General features: G+C 44.5%; 1 long non-coding RNA gene across 1 annotated transcript; it reads right to left on the bottom strand.

Moving 5' to 3' along the window:
* Positions 1 to 9,267: 9,267 nt before the first annotated feature.
* On the bottom strand, positions 9,268 to 11,464 carry LOC135408969 (uncharacterized). Its single transcript, XR_010427959.1, has 2 exons — positions 10,394 to 11,464; positions 9,268 to 9,406 (listed from the first exon to the last, which is right to left on the bottom strand). It is a non-coding gene; the product is annotated as an uncharacterized LOC135408969 (long non-coding RNA).
* Between the last annotated feature and the right edge of the window lie 4,678 nt (positions 11,465 to 16,142).

The raw sequence follows: 16,142 nt of genomic DNA, 5'->3' as shown, positions 1-16,142 counted from the left end.
GGGTTCTTCCGTGGGCTTCGTAACCCCAGACAAGGTCGTTTCACCACGTCATATCACGAAGACACAGGGGGGTCTTCGTGACGGTCTGGTATCTTTTGCAGGGCCTCTGTGCCCTGTCTCTCAGGCTGCCACCGTGGCAGCAGTGCGAGGGGGGGAGCCAAGGTCACTCCCCCCTGCATTCCATCTGGCCGTCCCGGTCCAGCTCCAGGACGTCTCTGAGCTTCTCAGCTCCTCTCTCTCTCTCTCTCTAGTGCTGCTGTCCTCCAAGGCTCCTCTAAAATAGGAGTCCGTCTACTCCTCCTTTCTCGGAGGTCTCAAAGGAGTTTGAGGGGCTGGTACAGTCTTACCCCAAACTCTCTCTCTCTGCTGCTGGCTCTCTTTCTCCTCCCTTTCCAGAAGTCTTCTCTCCGGCGCTGCATGTTGTTTCTGCTGCTCCTTCAGTTCAGGTCTTATCAGTCCTGGCTCTCTGCCACCGTTTCTCTGGTCAGCGTCAGTTGCTGCTCTGTGCCCATGGAGAAAAGCATCTTCCGGCATAACTACAGGCACCTAGCCCAGCTTATGCTGTTCCAGGTCCCTGCAGCCCCCCAGCCGGGGCTGGGAGGGGGCCAGAGGCCCCAAGGGGCACAGAGCCCCTACCTCGTGGATCACAACATGGCCACCTCTCCTACTACAACCCAAACTACAACTCATCTCTTCCGGTCTGGTTGTGATATGTTTACATTTCTGCAGGAGCGCCCATTGGACAGAACTTCAAAACTTCCAAGGGTTTCCACCCCTTGGGGTCTACCACTTTTTCTCAGCCCTCTGGGGGAAAACAAGGTTCAAACCACGACACTGGTCTAGCGGAAGGTGTCCCTGCCCGTGGCAGAGGGGTGGTTGGAAGCAGATGAGCTTTCAGGTCCCTTCCTTCCAACACCAACTGCTCTAGGAGTCTAGGAGTCTTGAAAAACAGGAGACTTCTGCAGAAGCCAGGAGGTGAATAAAAACATTTGCCACTTAAACACAAAGTCTTGTTACCAAGGGGCATCACCCGATTCTGGGGACTACTCTCATGACTTCTCACCACTGGAAGCTGACATTGCTGAAAGCCATAGAAATTGACCTAAAATTGACCAAACAATCCGACAAAAGCTCCCTGATGGAAGGATCCTGGAGCAAGCATATCATCCTGGAGGCAATGACAGGGCAATTTCTGCCCCTCTGCCGTAAACCTGTCAGTTCTGGCCCTACCCTGGAGAGGTTTTTTTCGGCTCTCCATTCCATGGGAAGACAAGTGCGGACAAGAAGAACAGGGTTCTGTCCGCTCGGGGTCAAAGGCGCTTTATAGGTCTGTGCTGTGATCTGTTGGAGTTGAGCTCCTGTCTAGAAAACGAGGGCTTTCGGGACTGCTCAGCATCTGGCTCCTCCCGTGGAATCAGATGTTCCAAGCAGGGAAGGGGATGTCCAAGAGGGGTTCTGCCCACTTGAACTTCTGAACTTGTGGAGCTCTCCTGGCGCTTCTGGGCGTAGTGATTCCGTGGATGTCAATTGGCTGTTCTGGAGAAAAGCTGGGGATTAAAAGAAGTAGTGAGAGAACCAGACTGAAAATGGGTGAAGGTGTTGCAGGAAGTGAGGCTGGGCAGCAAGAGCAGTGAGTGAGGGGAAAAAAGGATTTCAGGCAAGAAGGAAGAAGATCCCTGAAGAGGCTCAAGGCCTACTAGAAGAAAAATTAACTATTTGGAAATTGCAGTAAAAATTTGTGTAACTCCCCAATTAACATAGGTTGTCCCCTTCATTAACATACAACCCCAGATGCCTTTAAAATAGTGTTCTCGTGTTCAATAAACTATTCCAGTTCCCCATACTGGGATCGTGTCTAGCTTTTATTTTTCAGACCGCCACTCAAAGGGGCTAAAAGGGGGCTGCGACCTCCACTGAGCTGAGCCACCTCACTGAGGTTTGTCCAGTGAAGTCTCCCTTTTATTGCAATAAAAGTTTATTTTTTTTTCGTCGGCTCCTCAATCTCCTGGCTATTTCTGTGTTTCCCACTGGCTGGAATTTCAGACGACCACAATCCCATGGTCCCTACAGCCCCGGCTGTCCCGGACCTTCCCGTCTCCAACAAACCTCAGCAGCTGCTCCCCGGGACGGGCCCCAGCCCCTGAGCGGAGCGCACAAGCACACTGCAGCCCGACACACGCTGCCCGGAGAGAGCCGTGTGAGACAGAACCATGGCCACCGCCGCTGCAGCCACCCCGGGCAGGGTCAGGGTGGAAGCCAGCGCCAGCGAACTGCCGCGCTGCCTCGGCAAGTTCCTGTATCGCCGCCCGCTACCGCGCTCAGCAGCAGCAGCCAAGCAGCGGCCAGAGGCGCGAGGTCAACACCCAGGAGCAGGTCCCTGAGGAAGGACCACCACCTCCGGCGCCCCAGCAAACAACGAGATCGAGAGACCCGCGCCGGCGGAAGCAGCAGCGGGACCCCAGCGGGAACCACTCAGAAGGCAGGAAGGACCCGGAATCGAAAGAGGCACCGGGAAAAACAAAGACAAGCAGAGCAGGAGGTATGCAAAAACCGGGGCTATGGAGCGTGAGCGGAGAAGAGGATCCCACAGAATCCCTGGGGGGCTCCGGGAAAGGTCCGAGGGAGGAAAGAGCCCGAGCGGGACCGTCGGCGAAGGAGGGAGCGAGCGGAAGCCCAGCGGCAGCAGCACGAGAGAAACCCAGGAACAGAGGGACCCGAGAGACAAACGGAGTGGGGCAGACACAAAGCTGCCGACTTCAGCAGTAGTCGAGGCAGCAAAAACCCCCTTCCTTGACTTTTTTCCTTTTTCTTTGCAGCCTAAACTAAGAACTGGTCTTTTTTTAGAAACCCTTTTGTTTATTAATCTAACTGTTTCAGTTTAACAGTGTGAGTAAGGCGAACAAAACGCTACCAATGGAGAGATTGTCCCCCTGCGCAAAAACAAAGAAAGAAAAAAAAAAAGGGAAAAGCGAAGGAAAGCAAAGACCCTTTGCTGAATGAAGATACCCTTCCATAGCTAATAGCCAAAATTGTTTTTAAATGTATGCATAGCTGTATTTTTGAAAATTTTAAAGTTCTCACAATAACAATTTTCCTTAAGTCCAAAAGCCAAATTAACGCAGAAAGACATATATTTGCCTTAAAAATAGAAGAAGTATATATTTTATCCTTGAACTATAGGAATGTTCATATGTATTTGAAATTTAAATTAAACATGAAGTAAAATATGCTTATGTTTTTACAGGTTATACTATCATAAAAAACAGAAAACATATATTACTAATCTAAGGGTGAGAAACAAAAAACGCCAATTTCTCAGTTCATAACCAAAAGACACTGTAAAATGAAACCCAAAAGTATGTTTGTATGATGTGTGTTCGATGGCCATCGAGTATGAATGTGTGAATGTATGCATGCGTGCGAAAATACAATAATTAATATGTTCTGATTTATACACAAATGCACATTACCTCACACATGCACAAACACCCTTAGATAAAGAACAGAAAACATATCATCCTGAGTTGAATAGAATTTCATTTGCAGAAATGTTTTAGGTTAAATAAAAGTTTTCAAAAACAAACACTAAAAAACACTTTCAGGTAAAAGTCAGGAGCACACGAACCCTGAAGTCATCAAGTTATTAAGTTTGGTTCAAAATCAATCGCTTATAAGTCAACAGAATCTTTAGAGAATAGCTTAAAAAAGATTTTATAAGAGTAATTTCTAATAAGAAATAATAGAAATAAGTTAAGTTGTTTAAACAAGTTTTATATTAATCCAGAGTTATTTAGTTTAGCATTGTTGGGAATTCTTCCTTCTTGCATTTTGTTCCTTGTTTACTTTTCTATATCCAAAAGTATCTAATAGTCTTTTTGATTGGTTTAATGCTTTTAATGTTAGTGCTAAGTTTAAGAAAATAATTTATGTAGCAATATGCAGAATGCCTTAAAACAGCTATGATTCCTTCACATGCCTTTATAATGCCAAACCTTGTGGCCCAAACTATTCTGACACACAATCCCTTTACATAATCATACTTTCCATCTCAGGTATATAAAAGGCTGTACATTGCCTTGAAAAAGGAGCTTCCATGTTAAAATTAATTTCACTTGTGGTATGAAAAGTAAGACTGCAATATTTCTTGTTAGATCCATTTAAGAATACATTTGCTTCTAAAATGCAGCTATAGAATTTGTTATTACCTCACTCTGAACCGATAGATCAAAGCATTGATAGTTGCAGAAAAAAATAGTAATCAAAACTTAGATTACATGTTTAGTTAGCATGATAAATTTAATACTCTAGTTAAAGAAAACATTTATGGTAATATTTGTATTCCCTTGTATTTTGCCTTGCATTAGCAAACGTTTGATCAAAGTTTTTTCCAAGTTTTTTTGTTTTTTAGAAAAATAAAAAAAAAAGGGGCAAAGGTGTGGGAAACCAAACCCAGCTTTCAGCAAAGGAAAACAAGGGCTGACAAAAACCTCGTGATCTGAAGGAGCTGGACCCTTCTCAGAAGACCTGTTAAAGTTCTACCTCATGGATCAAGCTTGGCTCCAGCAGAAATCAGAAAGGACTTTTGAGATGATTGTATCAAACCATGTCTAAACCCCTGTAATCCCTCTGTCCCCCATGTAATCCTACTAGAAGAAAAATTAACTATTTGGAAATTGCAGTAAAAATTTGTGTAACTCCCCAATTAACATAGGTTGTCCCCTTCATTAACATACAGCCCCAGATGCCTTTACAATAGTGTTCTCGTGTTCAATAAACTATTCCAGTTCCCCATATTGGGATCGTGTCTAACTTTTATTTTTCAGACCGCCACTCAAAAAGGGGCTAAAAGGGGGCTGCGACCTCCACTGAGCTGAGCCACCTCACTGCGGTTTGTCCAGTGAAGTCTCCCTTTTATTGCAATAAAAGTTTATTTTTTTTCGTCGGCTCCTCGATCTCCTGGCTATTTCTGTGTTTCCCACTGGCTGGAATTTCAGACGACCACAATCCCATGGTCTCTACAGCCCCGGCTGTCCCGCACCTTCCCATCTCCAACAAGGTCTTTGCTGTGTGTTAGGAAGAGGTGGAGCAGCAGAGCATTCCTTTGGCTTGTCAGAGGCTCCAGCCCCCTGGGCCAGGAAGTTGTCGTCACCGCTTTCCGGGAACTTGCTGGACTCTTGGTGCTTGGCTGTGTGGCTTTTCCAGCTGCCGCCAGGGCAGTTGAAGTCTCCACGAGAAGCAGGGACTGTGACCTGGAGGTTGCTTCAAGCTGCCTGTAGAGGTCTCCTCCCCATCTTGCTCCTGCTCAGGAGGCCTGGAGCAAACCCCCACAGCAGTGTGCCCATTCCCAGCCTGCCCGCCCTTTGATCCTGACCCATCAACTCCTGAGTGGCTCGCCATCCCCCCCAAGACAGAGGTCGAGACCTTCCGAGTGTCACCTCCCCGAGATCTACGGATGTCGTCTCCCTGGGCTCCTGTGAGGCCCCGCATGTGGTTGCCAGCGCATTCTTCCCTCTCCCTTATGGGCCCTGTCCAATGCAGCCCCAGGGCAGCCCGGAGGAGCCCTGTCTGGGGCTGCGCTGGGGTGACCGGGGACACGGTGGGCTCACTGGGAGCAGCCTTCCAAAGCCCCAGAGCGGCAGGATGGTGCCCAGGCTCTGCTCAGGGCTGCTTTGGGCGTGGGGCCGTCTGCACGAGTCCTGCACGGGACCCGTGTGTCCTGGCTGCCACGCCAAAGGGCTGCTTCCCCAGGCGAAGGGGACAGGGGAGTGACCCTGCGTGAGAGCCTGCACCTCTGGCAGTGACTCAGGCCCGGGGTGCCCTTTGGGTGCCCTTGGTGCCCTTTGGGCCTTGCTGGATCTGCTTGCTGCCATTTGCTGAGGCCACCCTGCACTCCCTCCCCATTCCAGGCAGACACAGGCAGGTGTTGGAATAAAATCTTTTCTTCCGTAACCAGAAGAAAACTGTTAACTATATCTACGGAACGGCGGAGGGGGTCAGACAGAAATGCACACAAATCCACGGGATTGGCAAAAATGTCCGCTTTATTAGAGGACAGACAGCTCATATGCTGCCTGTGACACACAGACATGTGATTCTTCCCCAGGTTACATTGGATACATAAGGAAAACATACTGTGGTGTACAGTACTAGCTGGATATCAGCAGGTGTCCATAAGACTTGTTTTCCTGCCAGAACAACTCCTCCTGCACCTTGGCACAAGGCCTGCAGCCATAGAAGTGGCGCAGTAGTTTTTTACTCTCTGCACCCAGTCATGCCAAGGGGAAGGTCTCAGAAATGCAACTGAAATTGTTCACACAATTTCTGTCCACCGACAAATCCCCCGTTGATGTTTGAACAATTTAAATTGCATTTCTGTAACATTCCTTACTGTATCCATAACATCTCAATAAGCTCAAACATGCAACAACACCACCATCACCAATAAACTCAACAACCTATTGACCCTAAGATGTGTGCTCTCAAAGTGTGCCTAAAAGTGCTTCTTTAAATATAGGGTTTATTCTTAAAACTTCCACTCTGTCCAGAACATCCTTGGAAATGGAACTCCATTAAACTCTGGGCCATATGTCTTCTGTTATTCTTTTTCACACCTTGGCCCTTGAATAACACAATGACATGATCGTATATTAACACTGGATCTTCCGTTTCTATTGCACTCTTTGCATACCATTCTATTGCAGCCCGGAGAGTTTGTTCAGGATTTCTTGCCATTTTATGGAAAGGTATCGGTGTATTTGTTTATCCAAAAGTGTTTGTGTAAGTGAATATTCACACATATACATGCATACATTTTCATTCATTCTCTTTCACACGGTGGCCACCATCATTCAAACACACATCACACAAACATATTTTTGAATCTCATTTCACTGTGTCTCATGAGTAATGAAACCATACTAATTCTCTAGTACCTTATGGTGTTAAAGCTTCTCCACCAAACAGGTAAACTTTCCTCCACCAGTACCCAGTGAATAATCTAAGATCTTAACCTTCTATAATCATATGCTTAAACATACTAAAAAATTGTGCTCCAACAAAACTAAAAATACTGTGCCTTAACAACACTAAAATGTGCTCATAATGCTGACAAATTGTGCTCCTGTAATACTTACTTTAAAGTTCGTACACTCTCTTAAATCCTTAATTTCATGTGCTTAAAAAAAACACTAAAAAGGTGTATATGACTAAGAAAAACTATGCTTATAATACCAAAAAGAATTGTGCTCCAAAAACTGTGTTCTAACAATATTGAGGAAACTGTTAGCCACAACAGCTCCTGATGTTACCATTGTTACCTGCAGAAAACAGCATCAACCTTGTTCTTTCTTTCCAAGGTTTCATTCATCATGCAGGCAGCTACAAACACCTGTGTACAAAAAAGACCTTAACATATGAAACAACTTTTGCAAATGAACTGAGGGGGTTGTCACCTGTTCTCTCCCCGTTTCTGTCTTGCAAAAGTGTTTTACAAATTCTTAAATCACTGACCCCTATACCAAATACATAGCATTGTCTGGCAACTTGGTAGTAGTTTTCAAAGTGGACAAGCAATTCACCCTTTCAAAGTTTTTCTCGTTTGGATATGATATAGAATTTTACCTCAAAAATTGTTATTGCACAGCCACATATAATTTTGGGAAGACTCGTAAGCCAAAAGGTTTCTGTCATATGATGATTCCAAATAAATCTTGCTACCCACTGTAACACTACTGAGATGAAACACAGAAAAATACAAGCACTACAAAATAGTTAATGTCTGATGTAGAGTTCCCAAACCACACCAGTCTGCCTGATCTTCACAAACATCACTGATGTGACATGAGCAGCACAGAAACAGATCGTTGTATACAGTGACAACCCTTAGGCCTCAGGATGTTAAAAGTTCTATAGTTTTCCATTGTCTTCCTTTCCCCTTAGTGACACGTCTGCCCTATCTCAGTCAAGAAATCATCTTCTAAATCCGCATCTAAACAGACATTCCTCTGCTCCACAATTTGCACAGGCAACACGGAGAAAAAAGGGGTTTTTCGCAGAGTGTGATCTTTTGGCAGCTCTGGATGAGTTGTGGGGAGAGAATCCTCCTCTTTCCTAGATACCAGTGACAAGCAGTCTGCAGTGGAGCTGCTTTCCAAACAGCTGAATGTTTGTGTACATTCAGTGGTAGACCTATTTCTGTTTTCTCACTTTTTTCTCCTTGGCAAAGGCTGTTTGGTTCAAGTTGGCTGCCAGAATGCAGGAGCGCTTTTGATTCCTGAGTATGTTCTACCTCAGTGCTGGCTTCCTGCAGTTCATCTTTGTCCACTTCTTCATGCATCAGGCACAGATTTGTATTAAACTCACATTGAACTTCACAAGCTACAATATTAGTAGGTTTCTTTGGATTCTGAGATACACTAATGTCTTTAAAATCCTTTCCACTGCTGTCTTCAGTCACACTTTGGACTTTGGCTTCTGGATTGTCAGGTAAACTTTCAATCTGTCCATGTTTAATTTCCAATATATTTTTTTTTTCTAAGTTGATTGCACTACTGGTTAATTGGTTAATTATTTCTGCATCACTGTATGTTTGAATTCATAATGCTTCAGTGAAGACAAGTCTTCATCCTTGGATTCATATTCTTTGTGAGATATGAATGAAAGCACCTCTGGCATAACCTCTGCCAAACTATCTGTGCTTGTTTCCATACAGATTATCTCTTTTTCAGACATCTCTACTGGTGTTGCAGATTGGCTGTAACTTGCACTGGCAGCAACAGCTAAAGGGTGACATCGATATGTTGTCTCCCGTGAGGAAAAATCTGTCTCTGTTGTTATGCCTTCTGCAGATATTTGGTCATAATCCGTTTCTTGCATTGTTTCCAAATTACTCTCCCCAGACCTGAGGAGACATTCTGTAACAGTTGATTCTGCTCCATGTCCAGCCAGTGTCTGAAACTCATAGCTGCTTACTAGAGAGCAGTTCTTATTTGCTAAGTCACTGAGAAAGAAACCCTCATCAGGTGTTGGTATTTTTTTGTATTGGCAAAAGCTGCCCATGGTTTCCAAATTGGATGTGTTTTACTGCAGATGTCTGTGTTGAGGTCATATTATGAGCAAGTCCCATAGAAGATTCAGCAGTAGATGCACTGACAGATGCACTTCCCCTGCCTGAATCTGTCACACTTGATTGTGCCATCAAGTTATTATAGTCATTGTCAAGCTCATCTTTTGAAAAAGTTCGCATTTAAGTCTATGACAGTGAAAAAATACTGTTTGATCATTCTGTTTAATACTCAGCCTTAAGCTACATGTGCAGTTCAGAAGGATATAGAAGGCCAGATTCCAGCTTGCAGCCAGTTCCTTAGATGTGATCTACATCATCTCCTCGTGTTTTTAGTTCTTTTATCTATGAAATTTCGGTAAGAGAACAAAATTCACAACATAAGCAGCACAAAGGAAAACAAATAACTAGTTGTAAGAACATGTAACTCCATAATTGTGGAACAACAGCACAGAACAGGTAAAAACCACACCCATTATACTAAAATCCTAAATCACTCACAGGTTTTAATTAATTTCCCGAATGTAAAGCTAACTAAATCTAGCTTTGAGATCGTTATATTGGGAGGCAAACTAGAAAAATTTTACTAAATTCAACCTGACTCTAGTAGCTTTATTGCAATCTCTACTGATTTCCTGACAGATTATCATGTGGTCTCCAGACATTTCTGCTTTATAAATCAAATGGGCATAAAAAGTTCTAATTCACGCATCAATAGTTTTGCAAAGTGTAATTTAGCAATCTGCTCTTTTATTGGTATAAAGTAAACACACACATTTTGCATCTTGTTAGGTTATTTTAAAAATAATCTGAAATTCATGTAGTATAACTGTTGACATAACATCAGTGCCAAGAGAGATAAGTCAAACTTCACAGCATAGTGTGTGCCTGAGTAGTGTTTTTAGAAAAGCAATGAGGCTGTATGCTATATCAGCAGTTATAAAACATTTAAAAACATATAATACGTTTTGTTTGACCAAACTGCTCTGTACATACTGTACGAATCCACGACAGAAGATATATATTAAAATCTGAAAAAAAATGTACTTGCTGCTATGTTATAAATAGAATATTAACAATTGCTTAAACAGTACATGAAATGCAACTCAAAGTTGCAACTCTGTCATAAACACAGAAGAAAAAAAAAAGGAAAAAATAATGAATTCACTAAACTTGACCAAGGAAAAGAAATAATATCAGACAGGAATGTAAATTAACATCCAAATGTTAAAATCAGCTGAGTAAACCTTTTTAAATACAATTCTAAAGATGTGATTTCCACTGTCACAATAACTTCTCAGTTTATAACAGGAAGATAGAGAGATGTTTTACCTAAGAATCAAGGAAATCCTCAGCCTGCCAGCTTTCCATTTATCTTATTTGCAGATTTGTAGTTTTTGGTGTATAAGTTCTACTCTCTCCCTAGTTCTGAGAAACTGCTGGAGGTGGTTTGAGTCCCACCCAGTTGCTAAGCAACAAATGATCTCTATTGTGTGAACCTTATGTCTCCTCCTGCTAAGACTGAACACGAAATTTGGGCAGAAGTTCTTTACAGGGGTAAAATGTGACTAAAACCAAGGCAACTCACTAAAGCTTTTATATAAAGATTCATTCTCTGGGAAACTCTTAAAATTTCTTGCATGCTAACTTTTAGTAAAACACAATCTTTTAGTTTTAAGTTATCCACAAGTGAGCAGAAGGACTAAAGAGAGAGAGATTCTGCTTTCTGTTCTCAGTTACCGACATGCCTGGATTCTGCGGGGCAACTCCCCCGCAAGTCAGTCACCGCCGAGCTGCTGTTCCCCGGGCTGCTCCGTGCGCCGTGCAGCTCCCGGGGATGCCCGCAGAAGTCTGGCTGGCTCTGCAGAAGTAGCTGTCGGCATTGCCTCTGTCGCTGAGGTGCCTCTGCCGCCGAGGTGCCCCTGCCGCCTTTTGCCGTGGCTGCCAGCGCCGCCTCCCCCACGGCCGAGCCGGCGCAGCGGCAGCCCCAGCGCGCAGCCCCCAGCCCTGGAGCGCGGCCTCAGCACCCGCACGCCGGACTCTGGTTTGAGTAATCCTAAAGAGAATTTTTATGCTTTTATGTGTACCCGAGACACTCTAACGGGAGGAAATTCTCCCGGACTCTCACCTCTGGCTTTTAACAGTTACTAACAAACGTATGGCCGCTTCTCCACACACACACAAGCACGGTACCGTTAACAATACAGTGAGCTCACAACAACGTTGGACACACAACACTAACACGAGAGTTAACAAAAATACGGAAAGGCAGTTCTCTAGCCTGCCTCTCCTGTCAACGAGAAGTGGCACTTTTTCGGTGTTGCTCGTTGTGCTAATATAGCATCTTCTAATGCAAGGCACAATAGCTGCTACTTTCTTTCATATGTACCGTACCTGGTTCTGCTTTTTTTTTTTTTTTTTTTTCCGAAAACAGCGTCTGTTGCCATGGCAGCGATCCACAGTGGCTTTCTTCCGGGTTGCATGGTGGCTTCAGGCGCCAGCGATGCAGCGCCATCTAGGGACGCGGAGGCTCCCAGCAGTGTCGGTCCAGTTGACACATGCGCAGTAGCAGGCACAGTGAGGAGCGACAGTGCCGACTGCGCAGCCGCAAGAGAGAGCGGTGCCGCGGGCTCGGCTCCAGCTTCATTCGCCGCCGCTAGTGATGTTCCTGCAGCCCCTACACATCCTGCTGCTACATGCACGGCGCTAAACGGAGGTGATCCCGCTGCTCCTAAGGGTCCTAGCATTCGCAACTTCCACGTGGGGAGCCAGATGCTGAGCAGTCCCGAAAGCCCTCGTTTTCTAGACAGGAGCTCAACTCCAACAGATCACAGCACAGACCTAAAGTGCCTTTGACCCCGAGCGGACAGAACCCCGTTCTTCTTGTCCGCACTTGTCTTCCCATGGAATGGAGAGCCGAAAAAAACCTCTCCAGGGCAGGGCCAGAACTGACAGGTTTACGGCAGAGGCGCAGAAATTGCCCTGTCATTGCCTCCGGGATGATATGCTTGCTCCAGGATCCTTCCCTCAGGGAGCTTTTGTCAGATTGTTTGGTCAATTTTAGGTCAATTTCTATGGCTTTTCAGCAATGTCAGCTTCCAGTGGTGAGAAGTCATGAGAGTAGTCCCCAGAATCGGGTGATGCCCCTTGGTAACAAGACTTTGTGTTTAAGTGGCAAATGTTTTTATTCACCTCCTGGCTTCTGCAGAAGTCTCCTGTTTTTCAAGACTCCTAGACTCCTAGAGCAGTTGGTGTTGGAAGGAAGGGACCTGAAAGCTCATCTGCTTCCAACCACCCCTCTGCCACGGGCAGGGACACCTTCCGCTCGACCAGCTTGCTCCAAGCCGCGTCCAACCTGGCCCTGAACAATTCCAGGGATGGGGCAGCCACAGCTTCTCTGGACAACCTGTGCCAGGGCCCCACCACTCTCCCCGGGAAGGCTTTCTTTCCCATATGCCATCTAAGCCTGCCCTCTGCCAGCGCCAAGCCATTGCCCCTTGGTCTGTCGCTCCAGTCCCTTGGAAACAGTCTCTCTTAGCCAAAGCCTTCTTGGTCCTCCCTGTTGTGTTGCAAAATTTGCAAGCTGATGTTGTGCCAGGTGGCACCAGCCAAGCCCTGAGCCAGGTGCAGGACCTTGCACTTAAGGTCTGAGGTCACTGGGGTTGTTGAGCCTGGAGGAGACTGAGGTCAGATCTCCTGGGGGGCTGCAGCTTCCTGCCAAGGGGCAGCGACCATTTCTGCTCTGTGGGACCAGGGACAGGAGTCGAGGGAACGGCCGGAGCTGTGTCAGCGGAGGCTTAGGTTGGACATTAGGAAAAGGTGCTTTCCCCGGAGGGTGGTCGGGCACTGGAACGGGCTGCCCAGGGCAGTGGTCACGGCCCCAAGGCTGCCAGAGCTCAAGGAGCGTTTGGACAACGCTCTCAGGCACACTGAATCCGAAAAATCGGTCCAAGAAACTGCTCAGAGAATTTTTATCTTTAAGCAGCAAGGTATTTGTTTATTCAACGTTGGGAGCAAGCCAGCTCGCGCTGGACAAACTTGCTCAAAGGCTTCACACAAAATCAGCATTTTTATACAATCTTCAGATGTGATTAAATGCATATTCAAGTGATTACAACATCTATCAATACATATTAAAAATAGGTGGAGTATAGGCGGAGCTTGGGGAGGTGCTTCTCTTGGCTCCCCATTTCGGAGGGTAGTTCCCATCTTCCTCCATGGGGCAGGGGGCTTCAGCTCATCTTCCTCTGCTTGACCCTTCTTCTTTTCCATTGTTCTTGACCCGCTCACTGAAGCTTGGACAAAACCCTGGCTCCAGGCCTATTTCTCCTATTTAAATGTCTACCTGATCCTGTTGTATTTCTAATTTATTGCTTCTAGGCCTATTACCTGTTCCTGTACTATTCTCTTAAGCTTTGGCCCAGTAAGTAGAACAGAACGAGCACAGATCGTCTTGGATGTTGGTAGCTTGTTAGCAGGCCCAAATCTCTTAGTTAACTCTTTTGGGCCTAGCTTCCTATATCATTCCCCCCCTTTTGTTTAGAATTTACGAATTCCTTCGTCAAGTTCTAATGGATTTTGATAGGTATTCATCACAGCCCTCATTATCTGCATCCTTCTAACCATGATGCTTGATTTGCACCATAGCCAAACAATTAGGACCAGTAGTAGAATAATGCCAGCTCCTAATACCAATATTGGATGTATCAAATAGTGAAACACTTGTGATGCTGTAGGGGAGTATCCTGTAAAGATATCCCACCAATGATGTTCTCCCGCTTTTTCCACTTTGGTTAGAACAGTTTTTATGCTCTCAGTGTCATGTTCTACTTGCCAGAGCATTCGTCTAGTCGTTCTGTTTACTTCCTGGACCAGTTTTTCTAAATCAGGATGTTTAAGCATTGCTTTAAAAAGATTAATGTTCATTCCTATCTGCAATTTTGGCACATCATGATACATTGTATAATCAGCTTCAATCAGTTGTCTAGTAGTCACTAGAATGATATAACCAAAGTCACAGCCTATTATTTTAGCAAAACAAAAAAATTAATACCACTCACTACTTCATGACAAATACCTATGGTAAAATTAACACAAAAGATTCTAACACATGCACAAGCATTTCCTACATAATAGACTTGTGATTGGGTTTTAGTATGGGGAAGCATTTCAAAGGTACACACACTATTGTCAGCATCTAAGCATAAATCTTCATTTTCTACTCCAACATTTTCACAGATATATCCTAATTGTCCTTTAGGAATACATGCCTCAGTACTGACTGGCTGCCACTTTTTCTTGGTGTGATCGTAACTTGCCCAAACATTATGGTCTATGGGTCTGACAATTACATTTTGGTGTATGGCTCTTAATGTCAGGCTAGGAAAGATGGTCTTTTCTTTAGCTGCACTGATAGTGAGCACATAAGCTTCAATTTGTTCATGTTGAGGATTGTAAGTGAAGTTTCCTAACTGCCACCACGCTTGGTAATTTTTCTCAAAGTGTGTAGTAGAACTGTTTCTAGCTATTATTTCTCTTACTTCCTGTGGTAATATTCCTGAAGTTCCTTCTCTTAATATTCCTGCAGCTACAGACTGCACCCACTGTTGAGTTTGGAGACATTGTATTGCAAGTGCAAATCTTTTATGGATGACACCAGCATAGTCAATAATCTTGGTGAAATCTTTTGCAGTGGTTAGCTACTAATGTTAACAATTTAACTGCCAATGATTGTGTTTCTGCCAAAGTGAGCAAAGATGATCTTAAAGGGACTTTGAATTTTCCTAGATCAGATGTGACAGCACTTAGTTTATTCACTAATACTTCTTGATCTATGGTGTTTAATACACTTAATCCTGTGCCAAACCATCCCGTTACATCTCTTTGAATTCTGGTACAAGGGGATCTGGCCATCATCTATACATGCCAGTCTTTAAGGCTTTGTTGAATACAGGGCTGACAATCTTTTTGTATGTTTGATATGTTTACTTAAAGGTGTATTGGAACCCTTTTCAGTGAATATATGGGATCTAACAACAGCTTCTGCTCATTTGAGTGCTTAATTACATATGGTCCAGCATAAGTTAAATTGTGGACACTCTCACAGGCTAAAGAAGGAGTTGTAAAACTGGTGGTGGTCTTAGTCAATGGGGTGGTAGGAGATTTGCTGGTTGGTAATCTCATTGTTATATTTCCTTCCCTGAATGTCCACTGACACATCACAGAAACTGATTTATCTAGAGTGAAGGTGTGCCAACATTGATCAGCCACTAATTACATTTCACAGTAACGTCAGTTCTGGGTGACCATCTAATCCGTGCCTATTAAAACACTTGCATTGTATGGGGTACCAGGATTTTACCAATTATTCAGTACCCTTGTTCCTTGGAGGACTATAACAGATGGATTGTATTGGTTCAGTTCAGATGAATTCAGAATATCTGTATTTATAGCAAATCATAGACTAGAATTCCCATTATAGGCCTGAGACCATAATAATTTTGGGGCAAGAGTTTGATTTAACACTAATGTACTTATCAGTCCAAGGATCAGCATTGAGGAGGCTTGATAGTAGATGATTCCTCTCCCGAGGTCCATGCTTCCTCTGGAACTCTCTTGACTCGAGAGTAGTGGATCCACGTGGGTTTCTCTTTCACCCGGATCGTGTGGAGGTTGTCATCAGCACCTGCTGGGGTCCATCCCACTTCTCCCGTAGTGGATCTCCTGAAAGATTCTTAACATATACCTGATCACCAGGGTTGGATGGATGTAGCTTACAATCAGGCTGCTTGGGTTGGTGTTCTAACACCACTGTAGCATTTTTCTGCAATTGTTTTCCTACAACCATAACATGATCGTACACATATTGATTACTGGTTTGATCTACAGCTTCACTATTCACAGTTTGCATCATGTAGGGTCTGCCCAAGAGAATTTCAAATGGACTCAGTTTCCCTTTGGATCTTGGCTTGACCCTTAGCTTGATTAAAGCAATAGGTAAAGCTTGATACCAATGAAAATTTGTTTCTTGACATATTTTAGATTCATCTTTTCTACTTGCCCATTTGCTTGGAGTCTGTAG

The sequence above is a fragment of the Pseudopipra pipra genome, unplaced genomic scaffold (assembly GCF_036250125.1).
Source record: "Pseudopipra pipra isolate bDixPip1 unplaced genomic scaffold, bDixPip1.hap1 HAP1_SCAFFOLD_96, whole genome shotgun sequence".
NCBI lineage: Eukaryota > Metazoa > Chordata > Aves > Passeriformes > Pipridae > Pseudopipra > Pseudopipra pipra.
Note: the sequence above shows the minus strand (reverse complement) of the source record. Positions and strands in the feature narration are given on the sequence as shown.